At 41.4% G+C, this 20,455-nt stretch overlaps 1 protein-coding gene across 4 annotated transcripts in view; it reads left to right on the top strand.

Annotated features, from left to right (window-relative positions):
• Positions 1-20,455, top strand: part of WDFY2 (WD repeat and FYVE domain containing 2) — a 165,214-nt gene that overhangs the window by 39,650 nt on the left and 105,109 nt on the right. The gene's annotated exons all lie outside the window — the stretch shown is intronic.

The following is a 20,455-nucleotide window of genomic DNA, read 5'->3' as shown; positions in this document are numbered from 1 at the left end:
CTGACTTTGCTGTAGCGCCGTTGACTTTGATGGAATTGACCGGACCCAATTGGTGTGGTGTGGCCTGCGAGGCAGTCTTTTCCCAGAATCCTAAATGGGAAGCATGGCAGAGGCCTTCTTTCTTCTTTCACCCTGTGAGTACACCTTTCAAGAGGGGAGGTTGGGACGCACTTACCTCACCCACTTCCTCTCCTGACTCTGGCTCTCTTTTCTCATTTCCCTCTGGGCCAGGCCCTGCGCCCTTTTCCTCGTCCTATTAGGTTAGAACATCCCTTCCATTTAACACATGGTGATCTAGTGTGTTTACTAAAGTTGAAGTGATTTAGAAAAATATATTTTCTCTATATAAGGCATGGGATTCCTGCTGCAAAATCATGTCTGTCTCCTCTCGTCCCTTCCTCCCTTCTTGCGTTTGGCAGACAGACACCTTCGATAGATTGAGGGCTAGTCATGTTCACTTACAGGTACACTGATAGCCCCACAATACTCTCTTGGTTAAATCGGTGAGAATTAAGGGACCTTGTTTACCTGGGAAACAGCAGACTTTAAAGCAATCAAGACTATTTTGAACTGAATATATCTTTTGGACTTTGTATCTTAAACAGAGTTAGAAATAATCAAGTGGCAGCTACCTCAACTCTGAGTAAGTTTTAAAGAACACAGTGTGATGGCTGGCCAGATTGGTCCTTTTGGGTTTCCTCAGGCCAAAATGACAGCTGCCATCTGGAAAAATTCAGAGAGGACTAGACTGGTTCCGGAGCGGCCACATGGTACTAGTGACTCAAAAATCTGGGTGGAGCCTGGAAAACCAAACCAAAACAGAACTTCAGTAGTATGATGTTGATGAAACTATCCCCGTGGGATTTTCTGTTTGTAAATCAATAAAAACCACACTTCCTTCCATCCTTTTTTCTTAATTTTGTTTTTATCTTTTTGCTCTGTTGAACTTCATGTAGAACATTGGAGGGGTGGGTATGTGTGTGTGTGTGTGTGTGTGTGTGAGAGAGAGAGAGAGAGAGAGAGAGACAGAGACAGGGAGGGAGGGAGGAGGGAAGGATGGGGATGTTTTGCTTCATATTAAATATTGCATTTTAGGTTTGTAAAATTGCACTGAAATTGGAGGTTATTCTTTTCCCTCTTCACAAAGGTACCGGATTAACTCAGAGCACATTTGTGTTGTGATTCACTCCAGGAGGCAATATGCCGACAGTGCGGAGCTTTGCATCCTAAAGATAATACTTGAATTTTAAAAGGATGTTTAAGTGGAGCCCTTGACTTTCTTCTCTGTTTTGAGACCCTTCTTTAGGTAGTTTCTTTGTTTTTATTATTGTTCTTTATTCCAGTCTTGTGAATCTGCCCAAAGATTTATAAGCCCACTCACATTTCCTTGCAGCCAGTGTCTCTTGTGGCGGCCCACTGGTGGGTGAATGACTGTTCTTTTGTGCAGCAACACACATTTATGGCGTTCTGTAGACCGCTGGCTCTTTCTCTAGTTACATTATCTGTCTCCAATACATCACGAACAGTTTACAAGTTTCAAATTCTGAACCTGGTAGAGGGCAGACTCCCTCTGTAAAATGAAAGTTAACCAGGAGAGATTTTACAATAACACTCATTCAGTTTGCTCAGTTATTAAACATTTACTTACTTTCTGCCTGGCACTCTGCTGGGTTGTGAGCATAAAATCACAGGACACCCCGTTTTGTTCTCCAAAAGCTCGCAGTCTGCTCAGGGAGGCGGGGAAGTAAACAGTTACAGTAGAGAAGTTAAAGTAGAGAAGTCTGATCAGATAATTTATAGTCTAAACTGGGACTCTTTTAAAAAAGTAAAAGTAAGGCGCCTGGGTGGCTCAGTCATTAAGTACCTGCCTTCGGCTCAAATCGTGGTCCCAAGGTGCTAGGATTGGCCACCCGCATCGGGCTCCTTGCTTGGTGGGAGGTCTGCTTCTCCCTCTGCAGTTCGTACCTGCTGCTTGTGCTCGCTTTCTCTCTCTCTCAAAATACATAAAATCTTAAAAAAAAAATAAAAGTAAAGGTAAACTTAAAAACAAAGACGGTTAAGATGAGGGGCGCCTGGCTGGCTCAGTCTGTAAAGCACGCGATTCTTGATCTCAGGGTCATGAGTTCAAGCCCCACATTGGGCGTGGAGTCTACCAACCTGACCCCCCCAAGCCCCCAAAACAACAACAACAACAACAAAAAACCCCATTAAGATGGTAAATTTCATGTAATGCGTTTTTTCCTACAATTAAAAAAAAAAAGCGCAAGTAGGTGCTATTACTCTGTAGGCCAGAACAACAGACATAAGCCAGGGCAGACTGGCCAAAACAGATAATGGACAACCTACCAAGCACTCTAGTAGGAGGATGAAAGGGAGAAGAAGGAGCGGGGAGAATGACAGGACTGTGAAAGAACACCAAGCCTTACTTTCCTCATCTCTAAAATGGACATGGTCATAGCACCTAATTCATAGGAGTTGTTAAACAGGATTCAGTGAATTAATTCAAGCTCCTGGGACTGCCTAAGAGTGCAGTAGTTTTTAAAATCTCTTTGAGATAGGGAAACCGAAGGGACCCCATGAAAGAAAAAGCTGTTTTTTCCCCCCTTTGCTGCTTTTCCTGCTTCTCTTCTTGCTGGGACCTGCACCCCCACCTTACACATGCCTTCATGTATGTCCACCTTATAAAGGTTAAGGAGTTAATGATTTCTTTGGAGTCTTCCGGCCCAACAGAGACCATCTAAGGAGTATCTGGATGAGGTCATCATGAATGTTTTTCAAGACCCTGACTCCAGGCACCTTGATGCTAAGACCCCTGGCCCCAGGGTATAAGTGACTTATGGAGGCCACCTGAGCACGAGGTCCCTGTTTGACCAGTTCCTGGATGCCTGAGAGGACGCGTGCCCTGGACCACCATCCTCAATAAAAATTCCAGACCCTAAGTATACAGTTGAAGCACGTGCTCCTCTTCCTTTCTGAGTCTCCCAAATGCTCTGTCTGTATCTGCTCTCTCGAGGTGTTCATATCTGCTCTCACTTCCTTTCGGCTCGCATTTGATTTCCATCCTGTGCAAAGCCGAGGACCCTCCTGGCTAGTCCTGCGGGACCTGCTCTGGGTCCTTGGACCTGGCCTCCCTTCCTCAGCTTCAGCCATTTTTATCAGTCCCCTGTGATTTTCCTTGGTTGTAGATGTGCGTACATTTTCGTGTGTTTTTTACAGAGGACAAACCTCTTGACAGATGTCAACATGTAGGAATGTGTATCGTGAACATTTGGAAACTGCCTTATTTCCAGCTTTTTCCCATTCCCTCTAGAAATCCTGGATATTCTGTTGTTCCTGTCCTCCCAATCTTGTGGTCATTTCCGTCTTTCCACAATAGGCAGTTATGACAGGCAGCTCTTTTTTAAGGGATGGATCCTTTTTTTATCCATTGAAGTTCTTCACTGTCTCATCCCCTCCCCCAAGCTTCTAAAATAGAGGGCCAGGCTAAAGAGACATAATTAAATGGCTCTGTTCCCCCTGCCCCCCAATACTCCTTTTAAGAGCTGCCTTTGAAGTGATCGAACCCTGTTTTGAGATAATGTGATAAAGGATGAGAGATTAGAGAAAGGATCAGGTTGGGGGAAACCACTGTGTGGTACAGTTTGAGTCATTGAATCAGAGGTTTCTCCAGGCATACGCTTTTCTTGGGCTAGTTGTGGACAGATGACTGGATTCTGATAGGTTGAATTTGCTAAAAGCAGGAGTTCAGATTTCATCAGAGACACTCTAACCCTGTGTCTCAGGCCTTGCGTGATTATTTATAGTTCGGCTCCCCAGAACTCTTGTACTTTTGTGGACTCCTGATTTGCTTTTCCCAGTTCCTTTCATCCCTGGGAGTGGCAAGAATCTTGTGTGTTGGGTCTTCATGTGCCCGCAAGAGGCCACTTTCACTCTGCTAGTTTCACTTTAATTCATCATGGGTTTGGAAAATGTGAGTTGAGTTCCTGACTCTGTCTCAGGCACTATTCTAGGCAGGGGATAATATTAGTAAACAACACGAAGATCTCTGGTGCTGTAGAGCTTACATTCTGGGGTGAGAAATAAACAGTAATCACAATAGATAAGTAAAGAGTGTGTTAGAGGGTGAATAAGCAGCCTGGAAAAAACACAGAGCAGGGTAAAAGGGCTGAGAATGCAGATATGGGTTGGGGGGAGGTGAAGTTCCCACTTTTTGCAAAGGAATGGCCAGGGCAGCGCTCACTGAGGGTGCTAAGTCCTCCCTGAGAAGGCGATATTTGAACCAAGATCGGAAGGGTGAGGGGCTAGCCATGGGCCTCCCTGGCACGGGGAGCAGCCAGGGCAGAGGCCCTATGGCAGGAACATCCTGATGGTCAGTGGGGAGACCATTGTGGCTGGGAGGAGAGTGCTCAGAGTCAAGGTCAGGGGGATGGTCACAGAAGAAAGCACTGGAGACCATTGTGAAGATGTTGGCATTTCCTCTGGCAAAATGGAGGGGTTGCTGCAGAGTTTTGATTAGAGGTGTGCTAAGAGTTCACTTATTTTAATGGGATCTTGTGTGAGACTCGACCAGGGGCAGGGTAGGGGAGATTGGGAACAGCAGCTGGAGGACCAGTTAGGAGGCCAGCCCATTGCAACAGGAATGGTGGCTTTGACCAGAAAGGACTCTGGTGGCAGAGGTAGTGAGAGGTGGTAGGGTCCTGGATATATAGACTTTGATCATTCAAACTTGACTTGGGGGTTTCTGGTCAGGTATATTCTGGTGGTGCAGCACTAGCCACAAACATTCCTCATATTGGTGTGATGGTTTCCTCCTCTGTTAAGGTCACATGTATCTAGCACTTGTTTGTGTTTATGTTTGAGGTGCAAAATTCAGGTTTCTTGGGTTTCGTCTTATTTCAAAGCTGGAATGAACATAGCTGTTTTTTAGTCTCGGTTATATAATAAAGAGGAAAAATGTATCTGTTTTTCTTAAAAGTAATAATCTTTAAAACAACAAATAGATATTTTAATATACAGAGCCAGAATTGTTCCACCCAAGCCCATGGCAACCACCATTACAGTTCAGCTCCTATTCTTAATAAGAGTCAGTTAAAATATTCCTCCATCTGGAGGGTTTCAGAGGTTCAGTACAAAAATGGAAATCATTTATAGAATAAGTATCTCCGGACTTGAGAGCTAAGCAGAAATATTACTGAGGCCAACTAAAATCCTGTGGAATTCAGCCAAGATTAGCCAGCTCAGAGTGCAGCCAGCCCTGGCTGACGGCAGAATGCTGACAGGGCAGGGATGAGCCAGGACTTCTAAGAGGAAACTGGTATCTGCGGAGGGAATTTTCACCTGATGTAGTATTTCATACTTCACACTCCAGTGCGGTACTTCTGTTTGATTGTTTTAATATTGTCATACATTGTTCATGTTGTTATGAGTAAGCCCAGGGAAGAATTTGTGGTGAAATAGAATAGAAACCATGGTTGGGGGGGCCAAGAGCCCCCCGGCCACCACCAGGCCTGTTGCCATACCAGTGACCTTGCAGTGAGGATCTGAGGGAGGAGAGATGCTGCAGGGGAGCTAATACTTGAGAATGTCACTGGAAATCTCCAACTCTTCGGTGGGTGAGGGTGTGAGGCCCAAGTGTGTCTTTAGAACAGAAATTCTTTGGCAGTAGGACCTACATCTTTTCTTAATTTTTGTTAGTACTTGTGGCAGTACTAACTTGCGCAGGAGAGGGAACACCGGGTTTGGAGTGGGACTGGTTTGGTTCAGATGTCAGCTTCCCGTGCTGTTATCTGTGAGGCTCCAGGCAGCCTCCACAAGCCTCAGTTTACTTCTGTGTACGGCAGTTTTTCATGTATATTTGCTAGAGGTCTTGGAAGGATCATCCCAACAAACACAATAGTACAGGAAGCATCATCTCCCGTGCAAGGCTCATTAAATAGCTCCTTCCTCTTTTTCCACCAGTGGCTCAAACGATTCATTTTTGACTGACGATTAACATCGTAGATGTTTATAGCTTATTTAATTTTGTATAATGAATTGCATATTATATTTCATAATTCATGTGAATGATGGGCAGAGCCTCAAACTGCCTAACAAAACAAGCCTAACAAAAATTATTTCAGTGAATTTTTTGTCTGCAGATTTAGTGAATTTGATGTTTACAAATTCTTCAGTGCCTCTTGTCACATTAGGAAAGACAACAACAATAACCAAAGGGGCAGAGCTTCATTTCTGTTCCTTGTGGATGGAGAGGAGGAAGGGGAGGAGCGAGTAGGGCACGTGACGTAGCCGCAGTTGCCTCCTGTGTTTGACTGAACGGAATTCTCTTACTTGAGGATTCGGAATAGCCAAAAAGGGCTTTGGAAGCTGATTGACCAGCATTTAACAAATAGGATTACAGCTAAAGATTGAGCAGCAGGATACATTCTTGCAGGGTTTAGACATCTTCCAAAGACATCTTTATGTGCTCAGTGGAACATTTTCGTTTATAGCTGGGATCCGTTTTGATCCCAGTTTTAAACTGTACACTTCCAGTTTCCTTGTGTAGGAAATGAAGAGTTGGCTTCGATTATTTCTCAGGTGTCCTTCAGTTTTGAAACTGAAATCGTGAGATCCAAATTTTCAGTGTTAAACTGTGGAGAAGCGGTCTTGAAAGATGCATATGAAATTAATGGATTGAACTCTACACGTGGGAAGTCCCTCACACTGTTCCATCCACCTCATCATGTGGGGAAGGTTTACAGGAGGAAGTTGCTGAAGCACGCCCAGTGGATAGTTTCGGTTTCTCCTGGTCTGCTTTGGTTTCTAAACATTCATTTTCTCTACAGTAGACTTAGGGCACAGATGGTTACTGGTGTTAATTAAATATCTAAAAGGATTTGAGTCCCTCGGAAATTGATGCATTATAACCATGAATTTGTCTTAATATTATCTTTATGGAACATGGCACATGAAAAGAGAATTTCGCTATTGGCGAAAAATGGATTTTGGTTTCCTGATTTAATGTGATTTTAGGAAAGGCTCTCGAAGGATTAAAGTTTCAAGTTCTTCACTGCAACATGCTCTGTTTATCGATTTTAATTTTCTTGTATTTATCTATGAAGGCTGTAATCAGTAAAGGGAACTGTTCTAGAAAGCATTACACCCTACGTGGGGGATAATCATTAACGACAGACATCATAAGCTTTTTGTATAGAACTATTATGCATGTGGTGGAGAATTAGAAAACTCCTACTTGTGACAAATCAATTCAATAGAAGTCTAATCGAAAAACAAGAAGAAAAGTCCCTGTGTCATTGTGGCTGAGAGGTCATCGAGTCCCTTCCTTCAGTGGCACTTCTCTTTTAGTTCTTTTGAAATATGTACTTTTTCCCCCCAGTTTGTACAAGGATTTACATTCTGATAAAAAAATATGGAAAGTCCAAAAAAATGTAGGAAGCAGGAGGTAAGAAACCACCCGTGATCTACCATGTTGGAGGAACCACTATTAACAGATTTCTGTTAGCTCTTTTTTTTCCTCGAATTTTAGTATAGTTTTATGTATACAATCTTATAAACCTTGTATTTGCCTAACATGATGTCCCCAGCACACCGAAGAGGGTGATTGGGTGGAAAAATGAAGCCTCAGCCATGAAAGGTACATGGGAGCTCCTGAGTCAGCCTGGAACTGCCTGCCTTCTGGCCTTTTTGTTTAAAAAATAAATCACTGTGGTTGGAATTATGTTATTTGCAGCCGACATCATCCTAAACTGAGAAAACTGCCTTGATTTTATTCATTCTTCCCACGTACGATTCCTTACTTTTGCACACAATAAACATAGAGCCTGTCATCCATAGTGGACTATACGTGGCCTTTCTCTTCTCATATCACATACAATTGCTACTTTTTTTTTTTTTTTTTTTTAAGTAATCTCTACGTGCAAAGTAGGGCTTGAACTCACAGTCCCGGGATCGGGAGTCGTATGCTCTACCCACTGAGCTTTAAGGGGGAAAGGAAGGCGCCCCTTGGTTCCTTACTTTTGTAACATGTGAATGTAGAATAAATTTCTACAAGTGGAATTGCTGGGTCAAAATTATATGCTTTTTAAGGTTTTTGACCCCTGAGGATTTCCTTTATTTTCTTGTCAGCTCATCATAAGACTTCTAAGAACATTTTTTTATTTTAATGAGTTTCTGGTGTTTTAAACTGGTAGAGTTTCCTCTTTCTTTCTTCTTTTTTTTAAGTGTTTGGTTCGCCACAGTGCCTGCAATGTGTTCTTTCTTTCTTTATATACACCTCTTGGAGCAAATACTATATGCCTGGCACTTTTTGCAAACGTTGCCTCATTTAATAAACCCTGGGGGTGAGTGGTATTTCGCTCTTTTACCCAGTTTGTGAGTGTTCCTCTTTTGTAGGGGTGTTTAACCACTTAGTGTTCACTGAATGTTTGGTCTTACCCTGGCATCTTGTGTTAGGTTTTCAAAATTTTTATCCTTTCTGATTATTTCCCCTTTTCTAAGTCTTGTGTTGCTTTATTTTGTCATTTTCTTCTCTCTTAAAGCAGAAAAGCAGTTCTCTTTGTGACTTGGGAGTTACATGCCCAATTTTGTTCTGATTGTGAGTACATTTAAAATTTGAACTTATTTATTAACATTGGAACAGTATCTGTGGAGTTCCCATAAACGTGCTTGAGCACATTGATTCCTTCCTTCCTTCCTCCCTCCCTTCCTTCTTCCTTCCTCTTACTGCCTAAATTTTATTGAAATACTTAGAAATGTTTGTTCATATATTTTTTTTACGTTTTGCTCCCTTAAGCATCATTGCTGAATATTTCTGTCATTTTAACACCATTAGCATTGTTCTGTTAGCTCTATTGTTCACTGCTATTTCTTTCATACTTCTATATGTCTGTACTTTTTTTTAAAGATTTATTTGAGAGAGAGAGTGCACACGCAATTGGTGGGAAGGGCAGAGAGAGAAGGAGAGAAATCCTTAAGCAGATTCCCCACTGAGCACAGAGCCCTACGTGGGTTTCGATCCTAGGATCCTGAGATCATGACTTGAGCTGAAATCGAGACTTGGCCACTTATCTGACTGAACCACCCAGGCGTCCCTCTGTATGTCTCTACTTCTGTAGATCTTCTACTTTCTTGAGTTCTTTATTCTAATGTATTTTTTCATTTGCTTGTATGTCCTCCCTTCCTTAAGAATTTTCTTTCCAAGGGTGCCTGAGTGGCTCAGTTGAGCGTCTGACTCTTGATTTCTGCCCAGGTCATGATCTTAGGGTTGTGAGATGGAGCCCCAAGTTGGGCTCTGCACTCAGCAGGGAGCCTGCTTGGGATTCTCTCTCTCTTTCTTCCTCTGCCCACCCCCCCACCAAAAAAAACAAAAACCAAAAAACTTTTTTTTCCAGAAAGGGTATATGGAAAGTATATTTGTCTTATGTATTATATATTTTTATTTCTTATGTATTCTTAAATATTTCTTCTGCTTTATAATATTAATTTTAGTATTGATAGTTTAGCTAAATTTAGACTTCTTTGGCCACAGTCTTTTCCCTTCAGAGTACTGTAAATCTTATTTCACCGTCTTTTAGTTGTTAGTACAGCAAATGAGAAGCCCGATGTCCATTTCATTCATGTTCTTTTTTGTTGTTGTTAATCTTGGTGAAGATTCAGATGTCTATTTTTCTCCTAACATTCAGAAATTTTGGGATGTGTGGATCTTTTATGATGAATTCTGCCAAGCTCTGAATGAATAATTTGAGTCTGAAAAACTCATTTTCAAGTTCTGTTTTTTTTCCCCGTTATTTACTTAATTATTATTTCTTCTTTACACAATCATTATTTCTCCCCTGTTTCATTTTCTCTTTCAAAAATTTGATTATGCACACATTTGAGCTTCTGGATCTGTTATTCAAGAGCGATCTTTTCTTTCTTTCTTTCTTTCTTTTTTTAAGATTTTATTTATTTATTTAGCACACAATGTGAGCAGGGGGAGGGGCAAAAGGAGAGGGAGAGAGACTGTCAAGCTGACTCCGTGCTGAGCGCAGAGCCCACCGCAGGGCTTGATCCCACGACTGTGAGGTCATGACCTGAGTCGGCTACTTAACTGAGTGAGTGCCCCCAGGAGCTCTTTTTTTAGTGGTAATTCCCCATTTTTCCTTATTTCCCTGTGAGTTTTGGGAGATCTCATTGAACAGCCAGATCTTCGCAGGCCCACCTTTGTTTTCTGCGGTGGCCAGTCTGCATTTCACTGCCTGTTTTTTAGGCTTCCAGTTTCACCTTTTATCTTCAAGTACTATTCCCTGTTGCTCCTATTCACCTTTCATCCTGCGACCATTTGCATAGGTGGTTCACTGTTCTTGGAATCTTAGTGAGAACATACAGTTTAAGATTTGTAAACTGGTCTTGTTTCTCGCAGTCACCCTCATTATTCAGCTGATTCCACTTCTCTTAAAATATCTGAGTCTTTTCTCCTGTCTCCTTTGCTAGCTTCTCTGGTGGCTCATCTGCCAAGTGAGGTCTGGTCTGTTCAATATTGGTGACTGAAATATGCTTTGTCAGGGATTATGGAGGTCATTGTTCCGTTCTTTTCATTACAGGCAAAAAACGGGGAAAAGTTGGATTGATTGTACTTTCTCAGCAGCGGCTCAGAGTTCTAGTAGTCTGTGTGGGGTAGGGATGGAGCTGTGGGCAGCGGGAGACAGCTGCAGGGCAGAGTACCCCTTTTGTTGAGGAACAGTCTCTCTTTTGTGTTGTGTTGGCAGCTCTAAGCCGACTGGGGTGGTTTCCCTTCACCCTGAATAGCCGCCTGGCCTGGCACCCCGGCAGAAGCTCCAGCACAGTTCTTTGTCCCACGCCGGTCTTGCTTCCAGCCTCTGGTCCAGTTCACGAGCTGTCCATAGGATCTGAAGAGTGGACCCTGGTGGACTTGGGCCCTCTGTGTGGTGAAGTGCTTAAGAGGTTAAGCTTGAGTCGGATAGCCATTGTGTTCCAATTCTGGCTTTGCTACTTACTGGCTGTTCAACATTGGGCATCTTGTTTAACCCTCTGAACACCAGCTTCCTGGTGTATCTAATAATATTGAAATTTGTTAGCAGCTTAAGGCACTTTATCAGGCTTCCAGCTCCCAGTAGCCGGTGGATGGTAGAGTTCTGTTGTGAATGATGTCCCAGGGACTGGCTGCTGATTGGGCTCTCCCCTCATTATGCTCCTTTCCTAAGCCATCCTCTGCTGACTCTCTTCAAGGGTTCATGTTTGTGGATGAGGCTCTGAACTGGCCAGTTGGTAGTGAAGAATTTTCCTTATGGAGTTAGCTGGGTCATTTTCACAAAAAGTGATGAGGAAAGGGAGTCCTGTGTCTTACTGGTTCCAGGTGCTCACATGGAACACCATGGAAATAAAGAATTCTTTATTTTCTTTTTAAAGACTTATTTATTTATTTGAGAGAGAGGGAGAGAGTGCACATGCATGAGCAGGGGGAGGGGCAGAAGGAGAGGGAGAGAGGGAATCCTCAAGCAGACTCCCCGCTGAGCACAGAGCTCAGTGAGAGGCTGGATCCCAGGACCCCGAGATCATGACCTGAGCCAAAGTCCAGAGCCGGAGGCCTAACTGACTGAGCCACCCAGGCACCCCTCACATGTAATTCCTACAGTTTATTTTAATAAATGGTGTGAGGTGAAAGGGTCCGCTTTTTTGGAAACAAGTAATTAGGGCAGCACCTTTTATTGTGTAATTTATCTTTCCCCCATTATTCTTAATAACTTTTTAGTATGCTAATTAGTATATATGCTTGAGTCTGTTTCTGGGCTTTTATTTTTTTCCACTGGTCAGTCTATTTGATATCCTGTAGTGCTATGATATTTGAATCTTTCTTTCTTCAGTGGCAGGATTAGTTGTGAGGAGCCTGGGGTTTGGAGACAGGCTGCCAGGGTTTGAATTCTCCCTCCTTTAATTCCTAAGAGGTTTACTCAACCTCTCTGTACCTCAGTTTCATCATCTTGAAAACGGACATAGTGGTAGTGCCGATCTGTAGGACCTGTGTAAAGATTAAATCAAATAATTCTCATAAAGTAACTAAACCTGAACCTTGCTTAATGTTAAGTGCTCACTAAATGTTACTCATTATTATTACATCTCAAAATCTCTTCCCGTATATAACACAGATGTTTGTAGTTTTGAGTCCAGCTTTTAAAACTGGAGATCAAAAAACTGTAAAGATTCTCTTCTTCATGATCTTCTTTCCCCTTATTTCCAAGCAGAGATGTGGCTTTAATTCTATAAATAAAAACACCAAGAACTAATAGTGTAGTCTTGCAAAGTCCCGGAGGTGTGTTTTTGAGAAAGAGTGAATAAAAACCTGACTCTGGGCTCATGAGGCCTGGGACCCCATTTATACCCTCTTGGTATTTCTAGTACTAGTCCTGGTTTGTAATACCATACATACTCAGTGCATGCTTTCCCCAAAATGAAGGAGAAGTAATACTTTAGCCTTTTAAAAAACAGAGTTTTAAAAAATACTGAGAGGGGCACCTCTATGGCTCAGTTGGTTAAGCGTCTGGCTTCAGCTTAGGTCATGATCTCAGGGTACTGGGATCTGCATGCAGCGGGGAAGTCTGCTTGTCGCTCTCCCTCTGCCCCACCCCCTGCTCGTGCTCTCTCTCTCTCTCTCTCTTACATAAATAAAATCTTAAAAAAGAATGTAATAGGGACTCCTGGGTGGCTCAGTTGGTTAAGCAGCCGCCTTCAGCTCGGGTCATGATCCCAGGGTCCTGGGATGGAGCCCCGCGTTGGGCTCCTTGCTTGGTGGGGGGCCTGCTTCTCCCTCTCCCTCTGCTCCTGCTGCTTGTGTGTGCGCTCTCTCTCTGACAGATAAATAAATAAAATCTTAAAAAAAAAATAAACCGGGTTAGAGTCGATTAAACTTTTGCAAATTTACAATACCTGTTACCACCTTAAGAATGGAAAAGGCTGATTTTTCTCAAGGTGTTCAGTGCCAAGAAATAAATTTAGTAGAGCAAGGAGAACTTGTTGGCTAAAATGTTTTATGTATACTGATCAAAGTGATTGGATGTGTTCTGGTTGGATTAAGTGGATTTTGTCCACACTGACAGGGCTCAGAGTTGGAGGAGAAGCCTCATAAGGAAGCCCTCATTCTTTTCAATGGCATAAGAGGAGTTGGGAGAGATACTAGGACATGACCATGGTTTTCTGTGCCAGCGTGAGTTGCAACTCTGGGTAGCTGAGAGGATTTGACAGAACAGCACGCTGTTTGTCTCGTGTACCTCTAAGCCTGTTAGAAGTGAGTAAATCCAGACCTACCTGAAGCGCTGTGCAAGGGGCTGTAATGCCCATTGGCCATTTTCTTTGCTTCCTTGTCTTCTGTTATCTAAATAGTGAAAAATTTCACCAAGCTTCCTGCATTTCTCCATTGCTCAGTCCGCTACACTCTGAGCGGTCAGACAGCCTCAGAAATAAGATGGAGGCCAGAGAGACTGAGGCTTTAGAGTCAGGCTGCCTGGAGTACCTCCTGGTTCTTCCCTGCCTGGGGGCTGCAGGTGGGTGGGCGTGTGCACACTGCAGTTCCTCACTTCTAAAATGGAAATGAAAACAGGATCTCCCTCCTCGAACTTTTCTGAGGATTCAGTGAAGGAAAGCAAGTAAAGAACAATGTGTCTTATATAAAAAATGCGCATTAGGGTGACATCTTAGTCAGTTTGGGCTGCGGTAACAAGTTACCGAGGATTGAGTGGTTTTCTCATGGTCCTGGGGTCTGGAAGTCTGATCAGGGTGTCGGCATGGTCAGGTTCTTGGTGAGAGCCTTCTTCCAGGGTTATAGATAACTGTCTGTCTTCTCGTATCCTCACATGGCGGAGAGATGGTGATTCTTCTTAAAAGGGCACCATTCACGAGGCTTCCACCTTCAAGACCTAATTACCTCCCAAAGGCCCCACCTCCTAACACTATCACATCGGAGGTTAGGATTCCAACAGATGAATTTTGGGAAGGACGTAAACATTTAGTACGGAACAGTTGTTATTATTCTTTTACTACTACTGCTATTTCACTTCCTCAGCTAATAGAAGGAGAAATGGAAGCTTTACTCTAACCATACCACATCACTCTCCATTGCTCTTCTGGTGTCCCCATATCTGGGCAGACTTCTCAGACTTTGGGAGTGCCTGCATACACTTTAATCTGACTGGATGCTTATTGGAAGGGATGCCCACCAGAAGTTTTTTGATCTTTTTTACAATGTGCTGGATGCCTACCTTAGTCTTCCTTTGTGTATCAGGGAGCCCAACATGTTATTTGTTGAGCGATTGGTGATATTTCTTTAAAAATGCCAGCTTTTGCTCATTTTCAGGTTGCTGTGTTAGCTTCAACTGTCTTCTGTAGCTTACATTCATGCATACAAATTACTCATGGACCCTGATTTGTAAACATGCTTTAGACTCAAAAATTCCCCATTTTGCAGTTATCTAAGTTATCTTGGCCATGGTTAACTGGTTATTATCAAAGCAGACCTGTAGGCCATGAGCAGTGTAACTTGGGAAGTGCCATTCCTAGCAGAGAGGGCAAAGAGAGAATTGACCTTGACCCACTTAGGCAAGATGGAAAACAGCCAGTTCTTTGGCTTTGTGTTCTGTCTTTTTAATCACAGAAAGCGAAATCATTGCAGCAGTCACTCAGGCTCAGTTAATTGAAAGGACTCACAAGACTTCCCAAAGTATACTTACCTGGGGCTTTAGTAAAGACAATGGATACAACACAGCAGGAGAAAGAAAACACAAGGCAAACATCAAGGAGGTCTGGTACATCCCAGGTCCTTTCTCATTTGCTCACAGTACGTTTTGTCTTTGTATTTTGAGCCTTCGAGATACATGTGAGATAGTTTGGCCTGACAAATAGATCAGTGGAACAGGGTAGAGTCCACAAAGAGACCCACACACATACACGGTCAATCGATTTTTGACAAATTCAGTGGAGAAAGTATTATCTTCTCAACAAATGGTGCTAGAACAACTGGATGTGCACATATTAAAAAAAGGAACTTTGACCCATGCCCTGTACTTTTATAAAATGAACACAGAATAGATCATAGACTTAAATGTAAAACCCCAAACCACAAAGCTTCTAGAAGAAACATAGGACAAAATTTTTGTGATCAGAATCTGCATTTTACAAAATCCCCAGGTTATTCTTATGCACAGGAAAATTGGAAAAGGACCCCCTATAAGGTGTGTGTTGAAGGATGAGTACTAGTTATGCAGGTGAAAAAGGAGGATGGGGGAGAAACAAATGCTTCAGGAGAGGATCAGCATGTGCAGGGGGCGCAAGGGTATGAGGAGGGAGGGCATGGCTCTCACTGTGTAAGTTCATGCAAGAATTTTCACCACTGTGCGGCGAAATAAAAAGAAAAAAGACAATATAATGAGTTTTTTATAGCTTAAATTAAGTTTATTCAGATTTTCGAATTCTCAGATCATGTCCTTCTTCACTTTTTGTAAAATCAAAGTGCTAGCAAATTGTAGGGTTTTTTTGGTTTTAAATGTTTTTTCCTTGGCAAAATCAAAAGCTGACAACCCCGTGTTTAACTCACCACCCTTTTACTTTTAGTTTTAGTTTCTCTCCTGACCTATGAAATCCAACCAAGTTTGGCCATTACTCTTAGAGAACTAAGAATAGTTGGGTAGAGTATTGGGCTTCTGGGGCCAGAGGAGCAATAGGGTTCAGATTCTGGAGGACCTCGTAGACCGTGTGGGTGGACTTGATCCCCACATCTCGAAGGTTGAGCCCTAGTTGGATTTACATTTTAGAAAGTTGACTTAAGCGGCTGGTGAAGGGATCAGAGAAGAGTGAAATAGGAGGCAGGAGACCAGGTAGGAGGCTTTTTCCGATATCATTGTGAGTGTGACGAAGGCAATGTGATACAGCAGAGTGAGGACAGACTTCATTTACATCACGGAAGTGGAATTGACAGGAATTAACAATTTGTTGGACAGAAGAGGGAACTTTACATTATTTAAATTATTGTCTGACTTTAAGTTTTGGTGAATTTTGTATGCCCAAATAAGTATGAGTCAGCACCATTCTCAAACCTCTTAAATGGATTGATTTAAATGGCTATGGAGTGGAGTGATTGAGCATCTGTGCAGTGTAGTCCCTCAAAGACAAAGAGAAACTCATTAAAATGAGATCAGAGAGTTAATCCATCTTCACACTTAAGTACCCATTCATGAAAAGCTACGCTGTATGAGTCAGAAAATGCTGATTTCATTCATTTTATTACGTATGTAACTACTTGGGAGAATGCTAGTTAGTAAAAATATTGGGTACTGCTAAGCTTTTTGGACGTTTATTTTTGCAGGGATTAACTCAATACTGCTGCGTATTTGTAGAGCAATAATTTACATATCACGCTTGATTTACAGAATGGCTTCTGGTGAAGGGGCTCTGTGGTTTGTCAGCCTGAGCTCAAGATTCTTAGGAAATTTTTTTTTTTAAGATTTTATTTATTTATTTTTGACAGAGACACAGCAAGAGAGGGAACACAAGCAGGGGGAGTGGGAGAGAGAAGCAGACTCCCCACTGAGCAGGGAGCCTGATGTGGGGCTGGATCCCAGGACCCTGGGACCATGACCTGAGCCGAATGAAGGCAGACGCTTAACGACTGAGACACCCAGGCTCCCCATTCTTAGGAAATTCTTACGAATTTCAGAATCTTTTCGGAAGTTAATGAATTTTTAAAATAATTTTAGAAAATAATTTCGTTTCTACTGTTACTTTTATCTGACTTCTCCGACAAAAATACAAATGAGAGTTGACTAATAAATAGAAGGTTCTGTTTCTCTGGCTTCTCTGCATTTAATGAGTTAGCGTGTAAGCTTTTTTGTTGGTATGGCTTAAATTTCAGCATGTTTTCCAGGGGAGGTCCAAGATATAATGAATTATTTCTAGACTTTTATAGACTTTTCTTCAACCAACACCTAAAGAAATTTTGCTGTTGTAGGTTCATCTACACTGTTTTACACCGTGTACTTTGGTACATCAAGGAAATTCTATGGGAGCTTATGGGGGAGGTTCGATATGGAAGGAAAGTTAATGTGATTTTGATTTATGGGCTTTATTAACATTCATGAGTATATATTATGTATCTCAAAAACCCACAGGAAAGGAGGTGGATTATAGGAGGAGAGGATATCTGTATACTATGATTTTTCAACATAACATGAAATTTTTCAACCATTCATGCTCTTTATATCAAGCAAAATTATAGAGGGCTACTGTTCTGTGTTTATTTGACTTGGCAGAGTAAAGATGTAGTATCATTTTCTTTTTGACTTTCCCATTTTATACTTCCTATGTATTACTACAAAGCGTGTCCGATACATTTAAAATTTGTGAGAAGTATGATTAGTCTTAGTTACTAGATAAAATAGGCTAGATTGTAAGGGCTTCTATGGTTTTGTGATTCCACTCAGTACTTGTCTCTTGTCATAAGGGAGAGCAGATGGACGTTCAAAACAATGTAGATGATTTAATATGGAATCTGAATACGTTTATGCCATTTAATGTTTTCCAGTAGTGAGGAGAATTTAATCTCCTAATGAAATATATTTAAGGACTGCAGAAAATAGACATTTTCATCCACTCAGCTAACTTCAAAGCAGCCCATATGCTATTGTCTCCCTTATCATTTACATGTGCTACTATAATTTATGTATTGAGAATATTTAACATGAGAACTTTAAAAACGTTCTAGCAGGTTTATTCTGATACTTTGTATTGATTTCTTTTGGGCATATATGCCAGGTAATTTGCCTCAGCTGTTAACACCTTAAAAGCATGACTTTTTCTACGTTGTTCATTCATTTTAGAGACCCAGAAATTGTTTGTTATCCGTTCTCTAGAAATAAAAAGTGTTTCATTTGTGAACTATTTACTAATATCAACAAAGGATTCTGCAAGACCTAGTAAACCAATTCAGATTGCTAACTGGATGACAAAACTGTTGAGTACTACTTGAAATTAATATCCATTACTATTTTTCTATTCATAATTCCTCTGTATTCAAAGGAGGCTATGCCTTTCTGTTACATACAATTATATATACAGTTGTTATGAGTTAAGACCTCAAGAGTTTTTTTTAAAGATATTTTATTTTTTAAAATTTTTTAATTTTATTTTAGAGCATGCAAGAGCAAGCATGTAGGCAGGGGGAGGGGGGAGGGAGAGAAGCAGACCCCTGCTGAGCACAGAGGCTGACCAGGGACTCAGGAACCTGAGATCATGATCTGCGCCAAAACCAAGAGTCAGATGCTTAAATGCTTAACCGACTGAGCCACCCAGGCACCCCAACAGTAGGCTTTTCATGTTACTTCTTCCACCATCTTCCTCTGTAATTTTGATCGAATTGCTTAATTCCTCTAGACTCTGAGCACCTTCAGACATTCACTAGGAATGATGATATCTTTGCTTTACTCACCTTAGAGTGTTTTGTAAAGGATAAAGAGAAATAGAGGAGGGCAGGCAAATGGATGGATTTTATATTTTCTGCCCTACTTTCTTTAATTTCATTAGTGCAAGTTATTTCCCAAAATAATGTCTTGCCTAACTTGAGTCCATATTATTCATGGAGCATTTTCCGGTCACCACTGAAATGTAAGAGGTAGTGTTAAAAAACGTGTATGGCATGTTTCTTATGAGAACATGGACAACAAAGAAAAAGTAGTTATGATCTAATGATGCATGACTGGATTCCTATTTTCTTTAACAAGGCCCACATTCATTCTTAGAGAATATTTTCTTTGCCTGAAGTGCTAGGACATCAGGGAAATGGGAGCATAGCTGAGTTAATAGTTATAGTCTGATCAGTTATCTAGGAAAGGAAATGATAACTGACAGGTGCCTGGGTGGCTCAGTTAAGTGTCTGCCTTCGGCTCCAGTCATGATCTCGAGGTCCTGGGATTGGGCCCCACATTGGGCTACCTGCTCAGCAGGGACTCTGCTTCTACCTCTGCCTCCCTGCTTATGCTCTCTCTCTCTCAAGTAAATAAAAAATCTTAAAAAAAAAAAAGGAAAGGAAATGATAACTTTTGATCTGATCTGGGCTCATTTCCCGCCATCGATTATCTTCATCTTAGAACTGACATTTTTCAAAATTTCTGTAAGAGGCTGAGCCATTATCTCTCAACTCTTGCCTCTTACCCCTTCTCTATATTATTCCTTCCAAGTATACATATCTTAGAGCTTTTCATTCTAATCTTTTTCACTCTGACTTTTATATTTTTTAACTTTGAATATTTTCCATATCTTTGTCTTCATTGTCTTGTAGAGTGTTTTTCATTTATCTTTTAGTTTATAAATCCTCTCTTTGATTGTATCTAATCTGTTCCATTTGTCCACTGAAATTTTTATTTCAGTAAAATTATATTTTTCATTTTCAGAAGTTCTATTTGTTTTATTTTCAATCCACTTACTGTCTATTTATTTTCAACCTCTTTTATTCTTGAAACACATTAATTGTAGTTATTTTATATTCTATTTCTGATTTTAGTATCTGGAGTCGGTCGGTTCCTTTTTGCTCTTTAATTTTTGTTGGCTCTCACTCTGATACCTAGTTTCCAGGTGGGTTTTGTCATTTTTAAAAACTGGATCCACTCATTTCCCTTAGAACTTCATCTGGGGAATTTTTTAAGGTCTCCTTGAAGTTGAGTTGATCCATAAGACTGGGTTTGCTTTTGTTTCTTTGGTTGCCTGAGTACGTGATAAACCTAGGACCACTTAAAATTAGTTTCTCTGTTAGAGGGTTCTCAGATCACAAAAGCAGAATAACTACCAACGTAATCTTTTGAAAACATCCCCTTTCATTATGTAAACTTACCCACTTACACATGGTTCAGAAACTGTCCTTTATTCCTTTTTTTCATAGCATACCAAGTCTGATTTCTCCAAACCCTAGGTCCCAGTTGGATTTAGATTCTGGAGGGGAATCTGCTGTCCTACCCTGTTGGAATGGGCAGGTGAATTCCTTTTACACATTCTCAGCCAAGGATGCCCTTTGCTGGCCCTCTAATGGCTGCATCTTTGGCAACTCTAGGAAGGTTACACTTTCAGAGAGATAGAGAGCCTGTTTCTTTTTTAAAAACGAAAAAAGGTTTTTTAATGTGGTAAAATAGACCTAACAGAGTTTACCATTTGAACCATTTTTAGGGGTACAGTTCAGTGACATGAAGTACATTCGCACTGTTGTGCAACCATCCCTACTATCCATTTCCCAAATGGAAACTCCATACCCATTAAACAGTAACTCTCCATTTCCCCCTCCTCCCAGCTCTGCTTTGTTTTTTAAGATGTAACAAGATTCTTGGCCATTTTGCTACATGTGGCTGCCCTGGAAGGGAGCAGTTCATCTCTTTTCAGATTCAGAACAGTCGCAGCCACAGGCATCCTCCAAATCACTGCTCTTTCAGTT

Source organism: Eumetopias jubatus, unplaced genomic scaffold, assembly GCF_037043125.1.
Source record: "Eumetopias jubatus isolate StellerSeaLion01/CBP00866 unplaced genomic scaffold, mEumJub1_p1.0 scaffold_3, whole genome shotgun sequence".
Taxonomy (NCBI): domain Eukaryota; kingdom Metazoa; phylum Chordata; class Mammalia; order Carnivora; family Otariidae; genus Eumetopias; species Eumetopias jubatus.
This window is presented reverse-complemented; position numbering and strand designations above follow the sequence as displayed.